Source organism: Excalfactoria chinensis, chromosome 6, assembly GCF_039878825.1.
Source record: "Excalfactoria chinensis isolate bCotChi1 chromosome 6, bCotChi1.hap2, whole genome shotgun sequence".
Classification (NCBI taxonomy): Eukaryota; Metazoa; Chordata; class Aves; order Galliformes; family Phasianidae; genus Excalfactoria; species Excalfactoria chinensis.
This window is the reverse complement of record NC_092830.1, coordinates 6,131,524-6,151,205: the sequence shown is the minus strand read 5'-3', so window position 1 is coordinate 6,151,205 and position 19,682 is coordinate 6,131,524. Positions and strand designations below refer to the sequence as shown.

Here is a 19,682-nt window from a genome sequence, read left to right as displayed (position 1 = left end):
AGAAACGGTGGGTGGGATTTTGTTTTAAATGGAAGTTACCAGCACTGTAAAAAGCAAGATACAAGTGCTAAGTTGTTTTCGTGTACTGGAAAACAGGACTGATAGAGCACATTTCCAACCACAAAAACTCCTCAAATCACTAAGCTGACTGCTACTTGACAGAGTAACTGGTAGTCCTAAACTAGATACACAGCTGGAGGAGCACAAATCCCCTATTTTAAATTGGACTTATCCCTTCACTAGTCAGACAATAATTCCAGTTTTGTAATTCCATTGCCTAAGCACTGCATGGGCTGGAAATCCGCTCTCTCAAAAAGGTGAATCCTATTCCTCAAGTACTATTATGAAACAAACATACTGTTCTCTAACTAAGCCCTTTGAAAACAGTAGAGCAACTCTGGGAAAGGAAAATACAGACATGAAATAAGCTATCAAATACCAAAGCAGGTACCACCGCAGCTACTGTATGCAGGCAGAAGAGTACATTTAAGAATGCTTGGGTTCTCAACAAGCCTGCTCATTTAGGATCATGAACCAAAAAGCAACTGATGGAAATAACCCTGCTGAAAAGATCCAGCAATATTGTCAGTATTTTTCTATTTATTTATCTTTTTAATTACAAAACAGGTTGTTACTAAATAATTCATATTCTCATGGCTCCTTTCCCATCTATAAATAACAATGTTCAATTTTTCTAAGATCATGAGTAACTACAATTTCACCGAAAGGCTGAAGGGCAGAATATATCCCCACACAGGGAAATAAGCAAGAGCAGCGTCTAGAAACCTTAAAACACTGTGGAAAAAAAAAGCAAGAAGAAAGATGAGGGGAAAAGGAATCTTAAAGGAATCAAAACTGAAGTCTTAGAAATAGGGGATTTGTTCCATATTTAACATTGGTAACCAATTTTTGCAACAGCCTGAACATTTATAAATAAGAACGCTGGTGTATATAATATTTCTTGGACTCATAAAAGAAAATATTTACAATGAATACTTGCATGTACATATGTTAAGAGCTGGTTCAGCTAAAATAGGCCGAGTTCCATCAGTAAATCAGAAGGAGTAAGAATTTATGTGTGTTCAATGCATGATAAAGCCTGTTTTCATTCTTGATGACTTACAGGAAGAAAGTACATGATGTCAGCAGATCATTCAAATGCTGAACAGTCTGCACACTAAAGTCTGTTGGCCCTCCTGAATGCAACTAAATTAATCCGGCACATAGACTCCTAACCCAGCTTACTCATAATTCATTGCTTCTCCCCACCAGACAAGAGTCTTGCTTACAAGGTATTTTTAGAATACTAAGATGGAACATGGATTCAAATACGCTTCATTATTCCTCAGGAAAATTGCCCAAAACCTGCATAGCACTGGAAAGAAAAAGAGCAACCTGCCTTCTGCAGGTTTAGTAGTAGAGATACAAATACTTAAGAGCTAAGAGCTCTGATGAGAACCCCATTCCTTTCTTCCAGTGGGTTGCCACAGTTTGATTTCCTCTAAACTCACTTAGACAACTGAAAACTGTGAAATGAACCCAATCAGCAAGGGCAAACCTGGCAACTAGCAGCCAGAGACTCAAAGGTAACTTTGGATCCTGGAGTACTGGAATGTACTGGAATGGCTTCTGGTCTGTGCATCAGTGTGGTCAGAGGATATGCAGAACACCATAAGATGCAGGAGCACGTTCCCCTTCCACAGCACCCAGTGCCAAGCTATGGCTTTCCAGGGGAGGATGCAGGGTGAGGTCTTGGAGAAATGAAGAATGCAGTAAGTAAACAGGTGAGCAAACGTAGTGCTGGGATTGTGCTTTGGAGAGACAGTAGGAGGCTCTCTAACTAAAATGGGACTGCTTCCTCACTAAAGAACACGTTTTCAACATATACAGTGCTGTTGACATATTCCACATCAACTTCTGTACTTAAAGGATTTCTTTCTAACTCCACTGAAGAAGGATTTGGGAAAAAAAAACTAACAATGCATCATGGTGATTTAATTGTACACAGATTCACAATGTAAGACCGTCAGCATACAGAACTCTTAGTGATTTAGTATTGTCCCAAGGGCCACACGTACACATACTCAAGCAGCCTGCTTGATTCGTAGATCCTTAATGACAGTGCCTGTGTCTCTGCCTTGGCAGTTATGCAATTGTTCTCTTTAGCCTGTGACCCGATGACAAGCCAAGTAGATGTGAATAAATGTGGCACAGTCCATCCCCTTTTTTCTTAATTCTTCTGGGATTACCGAGTAAGAGTTGGCAGAGTTTCAAAGCGGAAGAGCTTGATAATTCAATCTTGGTTTTTCAGACTTACAAATCCTGATGCGTTTGTAGGGTATACATAAGATCACTGGGTCAAGAGAGATGAACTAGAACCAATTCTCATAGAAAGCAAAACAATTAAAGTTAATCTTACTTTTATAAGTAAGATTTCAGATGCTCGGAAATATCACTTTGAAATCATTACACTCTGAAAAACTTGTAAATCATGTTTCCAATATGCATGACTTCACATTTAATTAAAACTGAATAAGGTAATTACTGTGTGTTCAACAGCAACTTAAAAACTACTGGAGTTGAATAGCTGCTATGTGATAAAGATGTACTGACACTTACGCATGCTGATGCACAATTGTAATAAGCTTACAATGGAAATCTGTACATTTCCATCTTGAGGAGGCTTTACTAAACTATCACCTCTCTCATTTTCATAAGCATCACTTGCAACATTTTATGCAGTTATACACTTCTCAAAAGTGAGTGTGATAGTCCTGGACCACACTAAGTATTTCTTACTACTCTAGTACTGTAAAACCACAAACCATATTTATTTATGTAAGGATAAAAATTGTCACAGTGCAATAACAAGAGAAATTCATATATAATAGATCAAATATTGTAAGCAGTGGAGAAAAGAGCCTCATCGTTTTTGATAAGTACTTAAAGAGTTGGCAATGCAAGAAGCAAAGCCTAGAGAAATTGGAGAAACTGTATTTGGAAACACCCAATCTCTTTCCCAGACCATATTATGCTTGAAAATAAGTAGGTTTTCTTAGAACATAGATATTTCCCTAAAACATTTCCACAGACCATCACCTACAGGCAAACTGCCTACCTGTGAACTACAAAAAAAAGCAAACACGCGTTCCCATTCACAGTATCACCACTTCCCCCTTCCAGGCTAAACAGCAAAAAACCTACAAATATCCTACATCCTCTGAGGTGGGTGGATGTGCATTACATTTGTCAATTTGAGAACATGGCCTTGCAACTGATTCACACTGAGGAAAATTAAACTTCATTTCCCCAACGCTTATGTGTTAGCAATTCAACAATCCCTTAGCTGAAATCACTCCTTCCCACTAAGAAAGTAAACAAGGCAGTGTCAACTGACAGATTTAGGACTTGCTCTGTACATCCAGGGAGGCTTTGCTGGAAACACTCAGAGCTTTAAAACACATACACACACACACACACACACATATATATACACACACACACACACACACACATATATATATATGTACTGTACACAGATGAAGAAACAATTTGGGTATGTACTGACTGAAATGATACTGGCTGGTTCCTGCCTCAATGACACAGTGTTGCCCTAATGATATCTGCAAGACCACAGATATGACGATAGCTACTTTAACTGTTGCATGACAAATAAAAACAGTCATAATTTTGCCTTTCACGCATGGCTCGGTAGCGGGAGGAACTCTTAAAATATTCTGGAGACTGATTATTTTATTATAACAATCATGAGGATCCCTTTGCATGAGTCTTTAGGTTCATCTCTGAAGTAATTTGCCCATAACCTGTAAGAGATCACTTCTAATAATTAAGCAAATTCAACCTCTGATTCTACTTCCTACATAGTGACCTCATGCTGACATCCCTTCAACATAAATCTCCTGATATATTTCAAACTCTTCATTTAGCAATGAAGAACCTGGGAAGTACAGACGATGTACTGAGGGAAGCAGCTTGGCTTCCTAGTGCTGGGATTCTATTGAAAGCCATAAATACGAGTACAACTTGCATGGACGTAAAATGACTCTACCTTGAAAAAACAGACTGTGGTTCTCTCCAAGGACAACCTAATGTCTTCTGGATTGAAAAGCTTTCATGCTAAGCTCACAAGTTCGAGCTTTAAACAGCCTCTCAAAAATGTTTCTGAATGCAAAACAGTTTTCCAGTTTCACCGGTGTTCTTTCTCAGTGCCAATCCTTCCACGTCCTTATAAAGTACAGTAAGACACACCACAACCATCCTTTTGGTAGAAACAAATGTATGTAAAATTAACTGGCCACCTTCAGGCATGGAAAGAGGTGAGGGTAAGGAAAGAAATAATAACCTTTTTTGGTTCATCTGTCTCCCTGCACATGCAGCTTTATCACATTAACGCAAGAAGAAATGATACAGGTACCAGCACTTTCATCAGTTCACTACTCTTCAGCATTCTCTACGAGATGAAAATGAAGCATATTTCTATACTGAACCACCACCAGCACAGATATGAGAATAGAGAGTCTATTTCCAAAAGGAAAAATCCATCAACAAAATGAATTCTTTATCACAGGAAGAGTTTTTAATGTCACACTTCAGCAACTACCATAGATGTGCATCAATGAAAGATGTGCTGCAATACCCATTTTTGAACCTGTGTTCTATATATGATGTAACCACGTACTCGGAGATGGGGAGCACAGCTTTTATCCAAGCAATCCCCTGATTTTTATCGATTTTATTATTTTTTTTAATCTAGATCAATCATCACAGGCTGATTCACTATAGGAATAATTAGATCATCAAAAGCCAAAGGGAGTTCTTGGCAGAAATCTGATGAAAACTATCATTCAGAAGGAACATAAACCAAGAAGTCTCTATAGCTAAAACTGTAACAGACAGATGAGATCAACATTTTTTCTGAGTCTAACAAGAAGATATAATCCTGTTGCACTGTAGTTTGGAAACAGAAGTGAATGGGTTGTAACAACTGAAACAACAGAAGACTTCTCTCAATAGAAGCTACGTTTCTAATTATGACCATCTTTTGCTCTATTTGAAAAGATGAAGAAAAAAAGGAAAAAATAAAAAGGTCTTTTGTCACAGCTGGCTGGGAGAACCAGAAAGTACGACTTACTGCCAACAGCTTGGTGGTGTAGAAATTGCTTTTTTGTCTTAAGTTCTGGGAAAAGAACATTCACAAGTCTCTAACTACATTTACCATCAAGGTTCCTAAAAAGCAAATACTGGAAGCCTTCTAACAAACTGAAATTCACTTGTGCAAACTACCACTTAAGCTCTGTTCCTACTGTACTGCAAGGAATCTAGAACCTCCTATGAGCAACAGAAAAGTCCTTTTGTCTTCAGTACCCTTTTATCTTAAAGCATTTTAGGCACATCCAGTTATAACTACCGGATCACAGATTATTTTCTGTCTCCTTCCCATCTAATCCCTTTCACTCTTGGACCCCAAGTGACAATCTTCTGCTATTTAGCATGTCAAAGCCTGCCAAAATGAACATTTATTCTCCATCATCATATAATTTCTACTGATGAATGATCTGGAAGCCCGACCAATTTACATAGTTTTAGTTGTATATAATCTCTAGTCACCTCAAGCTTTTGCTTCCTAGTCCAAGAGGAAGCGATGCCATCCCGCAGAGCGCAGCCACTCATCTTGCATAACTTGTTCCCTTCCTACACCACACACAAGGATAAGATTGATGTGCCTGCTGCACAAAACAAGCAGTGCCAATAGGATTGTCAAGCATTAAAAGGCAGTGTCGATTCTATTACATACAAGTTCAATTCCCCAACTACACCTCCATCCCACACTCAGTCATTAGTTTGAATTTTGCCCAAGTCAACAGGGCAGAAATGCTTAATCTTGCAGGGTCTTAAACCATCGAGCTCTGGCCATTAACAGAACACCTTTAACTTGAGATCCTAAAGCCCACCCTGACATACCCGGCAAAACAGCATTGCGCTTAACCACGCTGAACATAAACCCATAAAACAGAACCGTCATTATATCTAGCCTTTATTTTTAGTTCTCCAGTGAAAAGCTCAACAGCAAGTGGCTCCAGAGAACAAGCAACATCTTACTGTGGTGATTCCCCAGGGACTAAAGCAGCTCATTATCAAAACTTTGAGATTAAGCCTATATCTGCTTCACAGGGTATTATTTTCCCTTTTGTTAATCAGAGCTTTCTAAAGAAAGCAACAGTTAATGTAATAAAAACTAAAGCAGTAAAAAAAATGGAATAAGCAACACCTTTGAAGTGAAGGGAAATAAGGTAACAGATCTAATAATCACAAGGAAAACCTCAGAAAGATTTTATTGTTGCAAGTAAGATTACTATTAAACAAAAGCAAAAGACAAAACTGCTAAGTTAAACATTTAAGCTTCTGTTATTACACGTATCACTTACTCCTGCATATAGAAGAGCAATTAATCTTGTTAATTAAACTTGTGCAATTAATGCCATATAGTTTATTACACAAGGATTTTTATAATGGTTGTTTATCCCAATGTTTCAATCTTGTCCCAGCCAATCTTGTCCCATTTGAAACTAAACAAAAATGTCTCAGAGCCAAAAAGATCACACCCATTTTTTTTTCCCCACTTTCTCTTAACACCTTCAGCATCATCAAAACCCAGAAAGTTTGAAACTGGAACTGCCTAACAAGTGCCAACGTACTCGGAAGGTGTGACATATAATCTGTAATCTCCTACATCAAGAGTCTGTTCTAGATGACTGAGTTTCTGTTTTCCCCCTCATAAAGTTCAGGTATTAAGGAGCTGATGCCACTCAAGCAGAAGGGAACAAGAAAATAAGCAAATGGAAAAAACAGAACTTGTACATTATAAAGGGAATATGTCACAGCGTGGTGTAATCATTTGTTCTTGATCATTCAAGAAACCTTTGTTCACACCTGACTACACATAAGTTTATGTTATTAATATATCTAGTTCTAATAAGAAGCAACTTTGGAACATTTTAATTAGACAGCTTCTTTAACTGGTAAGCCATAGCTCCTGAAGAATTAAGTGTATCAAAACAATGATAAGAATTAAAAGCTGTAACATTATATACACATTTGAAGCTTTTCAGATCCATGAAGTATTTCACATTATTCCTGTCACACAGAAGAAAAACTCATACTTATTACTTCAAAATACTTATTAACCCAAAATATCTAACTTTGTAATAGTTTCTCCTTTATCTGTATCTATTTCTTAAGACTTCCCATGAACATTAGGCGAACATCACAACCCAGCTTCCAATGTTGTATCCAATGCTTAACGCACTGCAAATAAAATGCCAATTCTAAAGTAGCACACAGGTACTTTCAAAGAGACAGTTCATAGCATAACAGCTGGTTGCTTTACATTCAAGGTTCTGTTAAACTCATAAGGATTTCAGTCCAACAATTCAGCATCCAAGACTCTTGAGCCCTCTGAATGAATTGTAACCTGCTTTGCACACAGTTCCATGACACTGGGAAAAGCTTGGTATCTCTCCCACTGCTTTACGAGGTTAGCCTTCCTCTTGTCCGTACTACAGAAACAATTATTAAGTGGTTTCTCAAACACTGAAAACTACCATTTGGTTCCACCCAGTCCAATACCAAACACTATTAAAGTCATCTTTACTGCCAGAGCACTTCCCAAACACACATCCCTTGCAAAGATAACTCTTCTAGTGAAGTTTCTGATGTCACTCAACACCAATACCACAAAAGGCTTCCAGTGCCCAGTTCTGTGACAAACATTATTCAAATGGCACCACAGCTCTCTGCAGGTTCCACAGCAGGAAGAATGGAAGCCACAATCCAAAATAAACACACGACATTTAAAAAAATTAAATAGCTCTTTAAGCAGAAGAAGACATCAAGGGCTTTTCATTTGATGAATTTGTGTCCTAACAGTAACTTACTTGACAATCTAAAGCACGATCACTTTAACAAAAGCAACAGCTCCTGAGGTGACCGAGCATACAGGACTGCTCACCTCATTAAATATTCTGATATGCAAAAAATAAGGGAGATTCTCCTCCAGTTGCTGCAAGGAACGCCAATAGGATTTCCCCAATCCTGTCAACCTCCTGTCAAGGTCAGCTAAAATTAAACAAGAAACCACAAGGAAAAGGCAAATACACATACAAGCATAAACAAAGCTCTTCTGAACAACATGACAAAACAATCAATGCAATATGAAAGCCAGTAGTTAGAGAGCACATTGACAAAGCAGAAAAACAAATATGTTGTGTATGCTACCAGATCCCAAAGGTGTCTTATGCTTCATATATGTGTAACTGCCTTTGAATAACAGTATTTACAAAAGATAAAATGGGGGATATAATTCTCCTTAAGGCAACATAGAATTATTCCACCTCTAAGAGGAAAAACAAAAACAAACCTGAAAACACTTTCAGTTTCCCAGTCTTTAGATTAGGTCTTATGTAAGAATAAATAGTAATCAGAAGAAAAATTACCAAAGGAAACCTTTCAAAGGAAGGAACTGAGCCTAAACTACTTTGCCTAGGAATCACCATTCTATATTCTGATTCCACAATAATTTTTAGCATCCTACATAAGACCAAAAAAGAAAATCTGAATGAAAAAGCAACATTCACGACTATACCTTACTATGCAACTTCCATTGAGGAACCAGTTTTATATTTTGATTGACAGTGCTTCTATCAATCAGTCTCTTCACAGTTTTCCTGTTACTTGGCTAAAATAAGAAAGGTTTTACAAAAACAATAAAAAAAATAGAAGCACAGAAGTCCTCTTCCAGTATGCTGCATTCTTGCTTCCCCTAGGGAAAAATGGGTTTTCAACACTGCAAAAAGCAGAGCCCAGTCTCACAATGAAAGGATACCAGGCATACCAAACCATTAGAAGGCTGGACATACGCTCAAAAAAGAAACAACAAAAATAAATCAGAACTCCTCCACATGGATAAATAGCAGAACACTATTCCTGACAGTCACGGTGACACAACAAGATCTCATGAGAAAAAAATATCACACAGGAGGCAAATTGAGAAGAATAATTATAAAACAAGATGAAAACGACAAGTGGAGCCATAGATGAAGAAACCAATACATTCATATGGCCTTAAATTATGAGAACAGGCCTTTCCTACTCCAGGCACTTCCCCCCCCCCCCCCCCCCCTTTCCTTACGCCCTTCTATTCAGTTGCTTAATCTTGCAGAGTACAAACTATTACTTTCTCTAAATATTTTCATTATCCCAGTCCTAAAGCTCATTTAGTGCAGTAAATGTGTATGCAAAGTGGAACCTCAATAGTCAATGCTAAAAGCAAAACAAAGCATTCAGTAATGACTTACAAAGCTGGCATTTACAACGCACAAGTTGAGATGTGTATCAAAACCTCAGAGGTGAGAGTTAGATGGTTCTCCTACATCTCAAAAAATAGTCATCCCTTGTCCTCCATGAAAAGGAATAGTGAAGTTCTCATTCATCCTCATGGAAATAAATATAATCAGAGTTTACGTAGCATTGTGTTCCTTGTGGCTTTTTTCTTATCAAGTTAGAAGTCTCAGTTCATCTCCATAGATACTTCATCCTTCTTTCTCCATCCCTCAACTTCACACTCCAATGACCTTCTCCTTTCCGTGGGACACACATACAAAAAGAAATATAATAAAGGAAATCTCACGCTTTACCTGTATTAGCCAATAACTCAAAACAGTGTGAGCAGCTCCCACAAGCAGTGAATCAGCAGGAGCTATTGACCAGGTGTTCTCAGAATAAAGTTAGAGGGTTTTGCTTAGCACTAGCATTGATTCCGTGTTGTGGGCTAAATGGCCAGTGGAAGCTTTTGGAGTCCTCCTGGAGAGCATCTTCCAGTTTAATTTCACCAGCAAAGACCCAGCTGTCGAGTTTGAAATCGGCTCATGACACAAACCAGAAGTCAGTGACTAAGGATTAGTTCCTGATTAAAGACCCCCAGCACACACACACACAATTAAGTCCGAGACGCAACAACACGCTGATTGTGTTGGGTCTCAGAGACAGCTGATGCTTAACTTTCAAATTGTGTATATATCTGCCAATAAAGATATAAGACATATGTAACACTATAACAGGATGGAATGTACAGCAATAACAGCATGGTGGCAAAATCTTTGGCTATAACAAACAAGAACAAGCCCAAATGCAGCAGCCACAGAAATGAACAAAAAGAGCTGCTTAACTTGGGAAGGCCTCAGGTATACAGACATCTTCAGCAAGAGATACCCTCACCTCCACTGCCAGCCCTTCAACGAGGACTGGGAAGGGGTGCATCCTGGCTCCAGCCCTTCTGATCACTCAGCTGCACTGTGTGCACCTGAGCTCCCCTGTGTTGGCCCTGCCTTCCCACTGGGTGCTCCATCAGTGCTTCAGGCCATGACTTACCATTTCTGCTACAACACAGAATTCAAGAGGGAAGATAAACGAGAAGTCTCTAAGATGCCTTGCAATGTTTGAATAAATGCATACTCTCTACATTCTTTCTTGAAGCACTAGGAAGAACTCCCTTGTAAAGACTGGTTTTCCACTAAACAAATTCATTTCTACTTAAAGGGCAGGAGCTGCAGGTCTGATTCAAGCGCTGGTTCAGTTCACTGAAAGCTAAAGGTGTAAAAGGATTCAACCCTTGGCTGGAGTTCTCAAGGGCAATTCTGGGTCATAGAAATATTTCCCCCTTCTCCCCTCCCAGAGCTACCTGGGCCTGGATTTCATAGACAGCAAATTTGCTTAAAGAAAAAAATATTACAAAAACGCCACATCCAAAACTTTGTAGCAGGCAGCCACAGTAACCATGTCCAATAAATCTCATCACTCTTCCCACCCTTCTGCAAAGATATGTTTCTGAGAAGTACAGCAACTCACTCAGCCACACCAGAGACAGCTAACAACAATATAAGCTTTCTTGCTATTAGCAGCACACCAGATAAAAGCTTCCTGCGATGACAGTTTATGGTTGATAGAGAAATATGTAAGCAGTGCCTATGAACAGCAGAAAAAGTAATCAATGCATTACGCTCATGCATGTACACCGTAACACGAATCAATCATTCAAATATGAGCTAGAATGAAAACCTCCCTGTGGATGAGCTAGTGGAATCAACAGTCATCCTTCACAGTGGGAAGCACACAAACTACAGCACTTCACAAGGCTCCCCGAACACCATTTGGAGTTCATTTACACACTGGTTGTTTAAGAACACTGAACTCCCTCCCCGCTGACAGATATCTCAACTTTAGTTACTCTAAAATAAACCCTTGTAATTCACAGCATACCATTAACATCCACAAAAGGTGAAATAGGCCTCTTAAGCAGAAGCAAACTACCACAGAGCAGTTACTCAACAGCTTTTGAAAAGAGGAAATAAAAAAAAAACAACAACAGTTAGCAATTAGTCTATGCCATAACCCTACTTTGGTTTCCCGAAGAGGATATTTCTACAAAGAGAACCACGCATACCAGTATATTATCTTGCAACTTGTATGTTTTCTTACATCCTTAACATCAATAAAACTGGTAGACTTCTACACCCACTTTCCACCGATAAAGCTTTCATAAAGCAGGATGGAATCAGCCCATAGTGCAAAAATTGTTCCACGTAAAAAGAAATAGGTAAATACAAAACATCTCCCAGCGTACTTCCTTCTACTTCATCCACTTGAACTCTATAATCCACCTTATACAATAACATTCATATTCAAGTTATTAAGAACCTTCTAAGAACTAAGAGCCAATGCAAAAGTTAAGCTACATCAAAATAAACAATATTCAAGTTTACTGAAATACATTATGTTCTGCTTACAAAGAAGAAAATTGCTTCTGACAGGTGCTCAGTGATATTAAAGTATCTTCAGGTAGGTCAAGAGTCACAGAAAGAACAGAACTCACCCAAGTGGCGATGGGGATCTCTGGCTATGCAGCACCCTGTCTCAGGGAGCAGCCAAGGAACAAGAGATGCTCTCCATCCAATGGCTGGCCCTGGACCCACCCCTTCTTGTCATGGGGGAAGCACAGGTACCAATGATCTGCCTCTCCCTGGGCGAGCCACAACCCTTCACCAGGTGCTCAATCACCAGTTCAAGCTATGACCTAGCAGTTTCCCTACACCCTTTAACATGGTATATATATTATTACCACTCAGCATATAATAGGATTCCCTTTGGAGGTACAACTACCCGTCAGTGACTTCCAGGTACCCGACATGTTTAAACACCAGATAAATAGCAATCCAATAGCTTCCAACCCAATGGGGCTGCTAGGTCTGCAGACAGATTTCTTTCCTCAGTCTTCTGGCTGATTGTTGACTTTTGTACCCCAAATACTTCCTGTACAATAATCTTCTTGCAGTAGGGTGGACCCAGAAAGGATTTATGACTTACAAAGCTCACAAACATAAAATGAGCTTCCGAACAAATAAAAAACAATATGCTAATAATAAACAGAAGTGACTAAAATAACCAGATAGGTAAATAAATCTTATTTGTTACCTGCATAGGTAAGTTGTATCATATACTTCTAAAACACTGAAATCCCACCTGAAAGCTGTGCTCAAAAGCATTAAGCAAGCCACCTTTTCTCAAGAGAACTCCCAGTTTCCTGCATTCAGAAAGGTTCCACATCTCTTAGAAATTCCCTTTTAAAGGCTCCCCACAACTGCTTTTCTGCTGCTCATTTAGCCATATGCTGCTCACCACTCTGCTCTCCACCTGAAGTCATCTGCTGCCTGAATGTGAGCCCTGTAACTGCCTTGTATGTGAACAGCATGCATAGAACTAACAGAAATCATACAACAACACAGCAGTGGATTCCAGGTACCTGCTAAAAGTGATCCTGAAGTCTAGACTTGACTCTAAGGTGGTGACCTCTAAGGAGGTGATAATTCTCTTCATTGATTTGAATGTAACAAGATCAGATTTAAAGCAGGGGAGGCTCCCGTATTCCACAGCTTTCAGAATGGAGAGAGAACACTCAGAAAAAAGATGCAAGTTTTTGTCCTACAGAGATGGGGGCAATCAGCCTTTTCACTGAACACAGAGTTCAGATGGAAGAACTGCTGCTAATGCAAAACCTGTCCTCAACAAAAGAAAAAAACCTTTCTAGGAGACCTTTATCCACACCTGTATCCACACCTTTAACAGAGGTAAAAGTTTTCACTACCTCTACCAAATCAAAACAGTGAAGAGAAGGGCAATAACCACTCATTTAGCCTTCAGGAGCCCTATAAATTTTCTGTTAAATATCTCTACTGGCTTTCCTAAATAACATTTTTTCCTCTATACCAGTGTTAAGATTACAGTACTGTTAAGAAGTGGCGGAAGCTCTAGCTACGATTGTCTGTACAAGATTGGTTGGATGTTAGGGAAAAATGTCCTTGAAAAAGCAGTCAAACAGTGAGTGGGCTGCCCAGGCAGTGGTGGAGTCACCATCCCTGGAGGTGTTGAAGAAACCTGTAGATGTGGCTCTGAGGAACACGGGTTAGTGGGCACACTGGCAATGAGCTGACAGTTGGACTATATGATCTTACTGGTCTTTTCCAGCCTTAATGATTCTACAATTCTAATATGAAAGTCTTGATAAGCTGATGATACCAAACAAATGCAGAAAGTTGTTTCCCACTCCATCTGACAGCTCAGTTTCTCAAGACCGTCACATTTACATAAGAAGATCCATTAGATGATGAACAAAATGAATTCCGCACGCATGCAAGTTATAAAAAATTCATTTGAATTGCTGGATTTCATCTCAGAAACATCTCTCTTTTTCCAGAGGGAAGTAGTAAATTGTAACATCATTTGCCTTAGCATAACATAATACATCTGTCTAGGTTGTTCTTTATATGTATTTAGATTTTGCTTAACAATTAAAATCTGTGTGGTACCATCTTCATCTCAGCACAAATTAACATAACCTGTAAGTATACATAATGCACTAATTCTGACAAGAGAGTCTGAAAATGATGGCAAGTAAAACAATTAATACTTTATTCGGTAAATAAATAAAATATTGATTATGATAATATGTAGATCGTGACTTCATGCAGCATGAACTTGGGAAAGACTGGATGCATGGTCTGTATCCATCAGCTGTCCAGTGAGACATTAGAAGTTCCAAGTGTAAAAGGAGTATTAATCTGAGTTTCTTCTTCCCTGAGCACATACAGGAGCAAAGTTACAGTTCTGTGCCTTAAGAAGTTCAGCATGTTTGAACCAGCCAATCTTACTAAATCCTCTGAAGGCTATACAAGCATTGTTTCCCCCCCTTTCACCTCACAGAATAAAAACAAAAAACAAATGCACTAAGATTTAAAAGTGAATGTACTATGACAAAAGGACATCATTGCCATCCGGAATGGCAAACAACCTTGAAGGGTGCCTAACAAAGGAAATTGCCATAGAAGACAGAGCGAGGAAAGGTTGGTAAAGCAAGGAAGAATGAAATCTTGTTCCTAGCTATGACTTCACGATACACCTGGCAGCTCCTTTAGTAACACCTACCATGAGTCCTTACCTACAGAAAACTTCGCTGTTCTGTGAAGGTATAAAAACATCAGTTCATTCACATTTGTTAAGTTAGCAGGGCATCTAGATTGCAGTGTCACAGAATGAGAGGCTTTGTAATAAACTTTGATGCAGCTATGACTACAATGCTGTTCTGGTAGTAGTAGTCACCACTTACCTGAAGCCGGATATAAAGCACTTATGGCATAATTTTAAAACTATCCAGAATCTTAGGAGTATAGAACCCTAAAATCTTGATCCAATACACATCCAGAAGATGTAATCTAGAGCCAGCAATGACATCCAGAGAAAGAGACCGAAAGTATTTCTTTACTCCTTTCACTGACCTCTCTTCTCTTCACCAGAACCACAGGAGAATCAATATCCTACCAAATCACACCTAATTCTCATAACCACAAATTTCATTTGCTCAGGAAGCAATAAAGTCCTTACATAATAAAAGACTTAAAAGGAATTCTTTCTAAGCCACACTATTACTTTTTAATATCAATTTCAGTAAACCATAAGAACACCAGAGAAAAGCGTATCTAAGACTTGAACTTAAACTGCTTGCACATCAGACATATAGACTCCAGAAACTGGATTATTGCCCACTATCTCAGTCAGTTTCTACAAGCTCTACACAAATCTAGGACAGCGAACACTGATCCTAAATTTGAGGTAGTGAGATGAGAGTACAGGCAGAAAAAAACCCAAAAACTGTGTTTGCAATTTGTTAGGCCATACCGTCCTATGAAATACACTTTATCCTTCCCAGAGTCTTCCCTGTACACCTGATCCATCTCTTAGCCCCTTGCCAAGGTGCATACTTCCTCATCACCATTGCTTCCCAGAAACAAGGGAAGAGGAACGAGTCCTCCACAATTACCCACTGAAGAAATAACCACCCATTTAAGGCAGCAGCTTATTCAATTTGCCTAGTGATTAAACATGTTTCAAAGGAATGTTCACACCTCAAGAATCCAAACGAGGAAAAGCTAGCTAAGTTTGCAGTGTTTAGGAACTTTATGGATGGGCTTGGTACTCACCATGATGATCAACTGAGAATGCAATACTTAAAAAACTTAAAACAAGAGCCATAAATCTCCCTTACAGTCAGATCGTCAAAGCCTCTTAATTCCCAGTTTATTCAAAAATGTGCCCTTTTTAAACAGCAAACTGCTGAGATGGTTGCCAAGAAACCAGTGTTTGCAATTCACAGAGTTGATATTCGAGAGATATTTGTACTTTCATAAATGTTTGTAAGTAAAACTGAAATAAAATTGAAGCCACAGTCTAATGTCTCTTGTGACTTATCAGCATCACCCTAAAACAAAGCACACATCCCAAACATCCCATCCTGAGATTAGTACGTTAAAGAAGAGATCTTTGTGGACTTCTGTTCCAACTTATTCTCTGAAATACTGAATAGGAAACTCCTATAGTCTGTCACACCCAAATGTTCTGGTTCTCACTGACATTTCTTCATGAATTATAACACTGTCACTAGGGTCCTAAGCAATGCCACGCTCTTCTAAGTCTTTGTCCCACTTTGTGGATTGCTGCACTTGCTCACTGATTAAATCCAGAGTTAATCATGATTATTGTGCTGTAAAGCACCTTGGGAGACATGAGATGCAAAGTACTAAAAACTGCAGATGAACTTGATTACTCTGTATCTTCTCAAACCCATTTATATGTGAAGGACCCTTTTTTATTACATTCAGTATAACATTTCATACAAACTCCAGTTTCAAACCAATTTCTCCGTGCCATTTTTAATTATTAGTATCACTCTTTGCAACCAGCAACTTTAACAAGGCTGGGTCCTCCTTGTTCTAGGCCCTTTACAGACACCCGATGAATGAGTTTCTAACAAGGACAACTCACTGGGTTGTAACAGCCAGTTAAAGACAAAAAAAATGAGACCAGACAACTGGCTGAGACAAACAAATAGAAGGTAGAAGGAAAACAGTCCATTACCATAAGAAAATTTCCACATAACTACTTCCAACAATCAGTTCTTGCTCTCTAACTTGCCCCAAGTATGTGTATTTTTGTTAGCTCTCCACCAGACCATCTTTTTTTAAACTTCTGATTTCTGTGAGGTTAAGAATAAATAAAACCCATGGTCAGAGTCATGAAAACCTGAATTTAAATATTGTACTTTTTTGAGACTCACCAGACACTGCTGTATTTATACCCATAGTATCTCATTACAGCATAGTACTTCACATTATGTCCTCCAATACATTCGATATACAAACACTTTAGAAGAGGACAAAGTAAGATGTTCCTAGATACTTCCACTGCTCTGGAACCACTCTGTTCTGAGATGCATCAGTTGATCCTTGCTGCACTAACTTGCTCAAACAGGCATGCTTCATCACTTGTACCTTTTTATTTTTTTCACTTTTTTTCCCCCATTTTCTCCAGTAAGGATGTGACAGAGGTAAGAAAATGAAGAAAGCGGTTAGACAGAAGGGCAAGCGTGTGTGAAGTGTGAACAGGTAAACTCAGCGCTCAGCCAATCTTTCAATAACAAACTAATTTGAAAATAGAACAAGAATTTGGTGCTTTCCAACATGTCCTCTAATGAGATCAGATGATATTTCATCCTTCAAATAAAATGCTTTTCCAAAAGGAACAAGTATCAGTGAAGATTATTTGTGGCACATCCAATATTATTTTTGGATTATTATTATTATTAATATTAGGCGACAATTGATTTTCAGTATCAACCTGCAAAGAAAACAACTCCTAAACACGTTGGATAGCAGACCAAATAAACTAGTAACAGATTTAGAAACATATCCAAGGATATATTTACATTTTTCCTTTAGGGAGTATTTAGTTTAATAAAGAAAAAGAATTAGGATCATGATGCTACTTTAGCTTATTTCACTTAATTCATCCTACTAGTTCTCATACCCTTAAGTCCAGCAAAACATCCATCTTTTTTGTTAAAAAAAACCAAAACTATTTTATTTAAGAGAAAATATAATCTCTCCTGCATTTAAATAACAGGTTAACTTTACTATAAAATATGACAAACTGTAGATAAATAACTTTAATTTGATAATAGCATAGTGTTCTGCAGAATTGAAACTAACAGCCATACCACAAAACAAAACCCACTCCAACCAGTAATCCTTGCAGACAGGCAAGCTGAAATTCTGTTCTGGTAAGGAAAGATTATCATCTTCCTGTTTCAGAAAGCAAGTGAAAGGGAAACATGACATCAGTCAACACTACTTGTCTCTAGAAATCACTGCAATGCCCCTTATTATCTGTTTTTAGTAGGGCCTTCATTTAAGTCATATCAGTAGAGATAGGAGAAAAGAAATCTAATACGGTACTACACCAATTTTATGCTAGTGATGAATGTTGACTGCAATCATTATTTTCTGGCCATTAAGCAAGGAAAGGAGGAAGAGGGTGTAAAACACTATTTGCAGCAATTAGCCCCTGTGATTTGGAGGATACAGGGAGAAAGCTGGAGAAAGCAACCCATCCCAATTGCAGGTTGCCTCTTAACAAAGTCACTGGAATTTGGGGGGTGTCAGACCTTGTGAAAATATGCACGCATGCAAAACCAGTGAGGAACTTCACCTTAACATCCTTATATAAATATATGAAATACAACAACAAAGCAAAGAAAGCTCATTTTAATCCCTGATTACACTATTCAGCAGCTATGCCAGGAATGAATTCAGTTTATTAAGTGTTTTCTCATAATGGAATAGCAAACAAGTTTTCTTTTATATCACAGAATGTACTCTTCTAAAGGATAAGGTCGCTCTATAAATATATTTTTTTCTCACTGCAGATGTACCTGTATAAGCTTTTAAAGCACTAACTTTATCCTAGGGGTTCCTTGAATACTGTCACGTTCATCACCATTGACCAAAAAGCAGACATTTACCAAAATGACTCAGCAGCCGGCCCCTTGCTGACTGAGGAAAGCTGAGTCACCGCTTCTCATCTAACAACAACGTCCTGCATCAGATGCAGTGCATCCATCAGTACGTTGTTTACCATCCTAAGAGCAAAGTAAGTTATCGCTGTGAGTCACGGATGGAAAGAAAAAATAAGAAACCAACACAGAAATAAAGACAAATGTTAAGAACACAGGACAACTGGAAACAATAAACTAAACTGTGACACACACAGAAATAAAGAACTCAGTGCCAGGAAAAGATTCAGATGTCTTTTTTGGTAACAGACACAAAGATCAGTGATTGCTGCCAGCTAAATCACAAAGAAAAATCTCCTACTGCCCTGTATATTAGCCTGGATTATTAGATTGTATTGAACTGTGTAATTAGGCCATCACTAAATTAACTTCTGCAAAAGCTCGAATTCACTTAATATAAATATTCATATACTAAATTAAAGGGTTTCCTCAGAGATAATCAATAGTGATATATTTGTGCATCATCTTAACATCTAAGATGACATGTTTCCTTTACATTACAGAGCTGCAGACTTGCTGTGATTAAAGAATCAAAGCAGTGAGGATGAACCTTTCAGAACCAGGCAGGAAGGCTCAGCTCAGCCCTAGTTCTGGCAGACAAATTCATCACCATCAAAATCAACTGCAGAAGGAGGCTGTACTCAGTACATGAACTGAAAAGTACAATCAAGAAAAGATTATAGGCCTGCTTGTTTTGAATGATTCATGAAGCATAATTTCTGCTCTTGCCCGAGTAATTAGAAAGCTTTCAATTCCAATTCAGAGATCTGTTTTGGGGCATTCTCAAATCTATTAAGCTAATAGAGCTGCTTTCAGACATTGACATCAAGGCAAGAGGTGTAGCGATGCAAAACATGTTTTCATCAGTCTGTAAAAGTTCATACAGTTCTGCATTAACAGTCGAGAGGAAAGAAAAAGCCACTGCAGGGTCAATTTCTGAGAAAGCATCCTCAGCTCCACCACCATGGTGCCCTTGGTTAGACAGGAAACCTTTGGAAAAGGCAAACTGCAAGGAATTTCAAAAAGTATCTGTAGGGGAGAACGTATCACATCTGTTTGTAAGACTTTTTTACTTCATAATTAAATAACAGTAATAAAGCAAACAAACCATGATTGAAACTGTCATGATAATTCTACTTAATCAGATGAC

The 19,682-nt window shown here is 38.4% G+C and overlaps 1 protein-coding gene across 7 annotated transcripts in view; it reads right to left on the bottom strand.

Annotated features, from left to right (window-relative positions):
- The window catches only part of GRID1 (glutamate ionotropic receptor delta type subunit 1), a 485,653-nt gene that overhangs the window by 374,929 nt on the left and 91,042 nt on the right, over nucleotides 1-19,682 (bottom strand). The window contains exon 1 of one of the 7 annotated variants that reach the window (XM_072339808.1): nucleotides 11,948-11,993. The exons of the other annotated variants lie outside the window; for them this stretch is intronic. The gene's annotated coding sequence lies outside the window, so the exon portion shown is untranslated. Of the gene's footprint in view, nucleotides 1-11,947; nucleotides 11,994-19,682 lie in introns of those variants that run through there. 7 annotated transcript variants of the gene reach the window in all.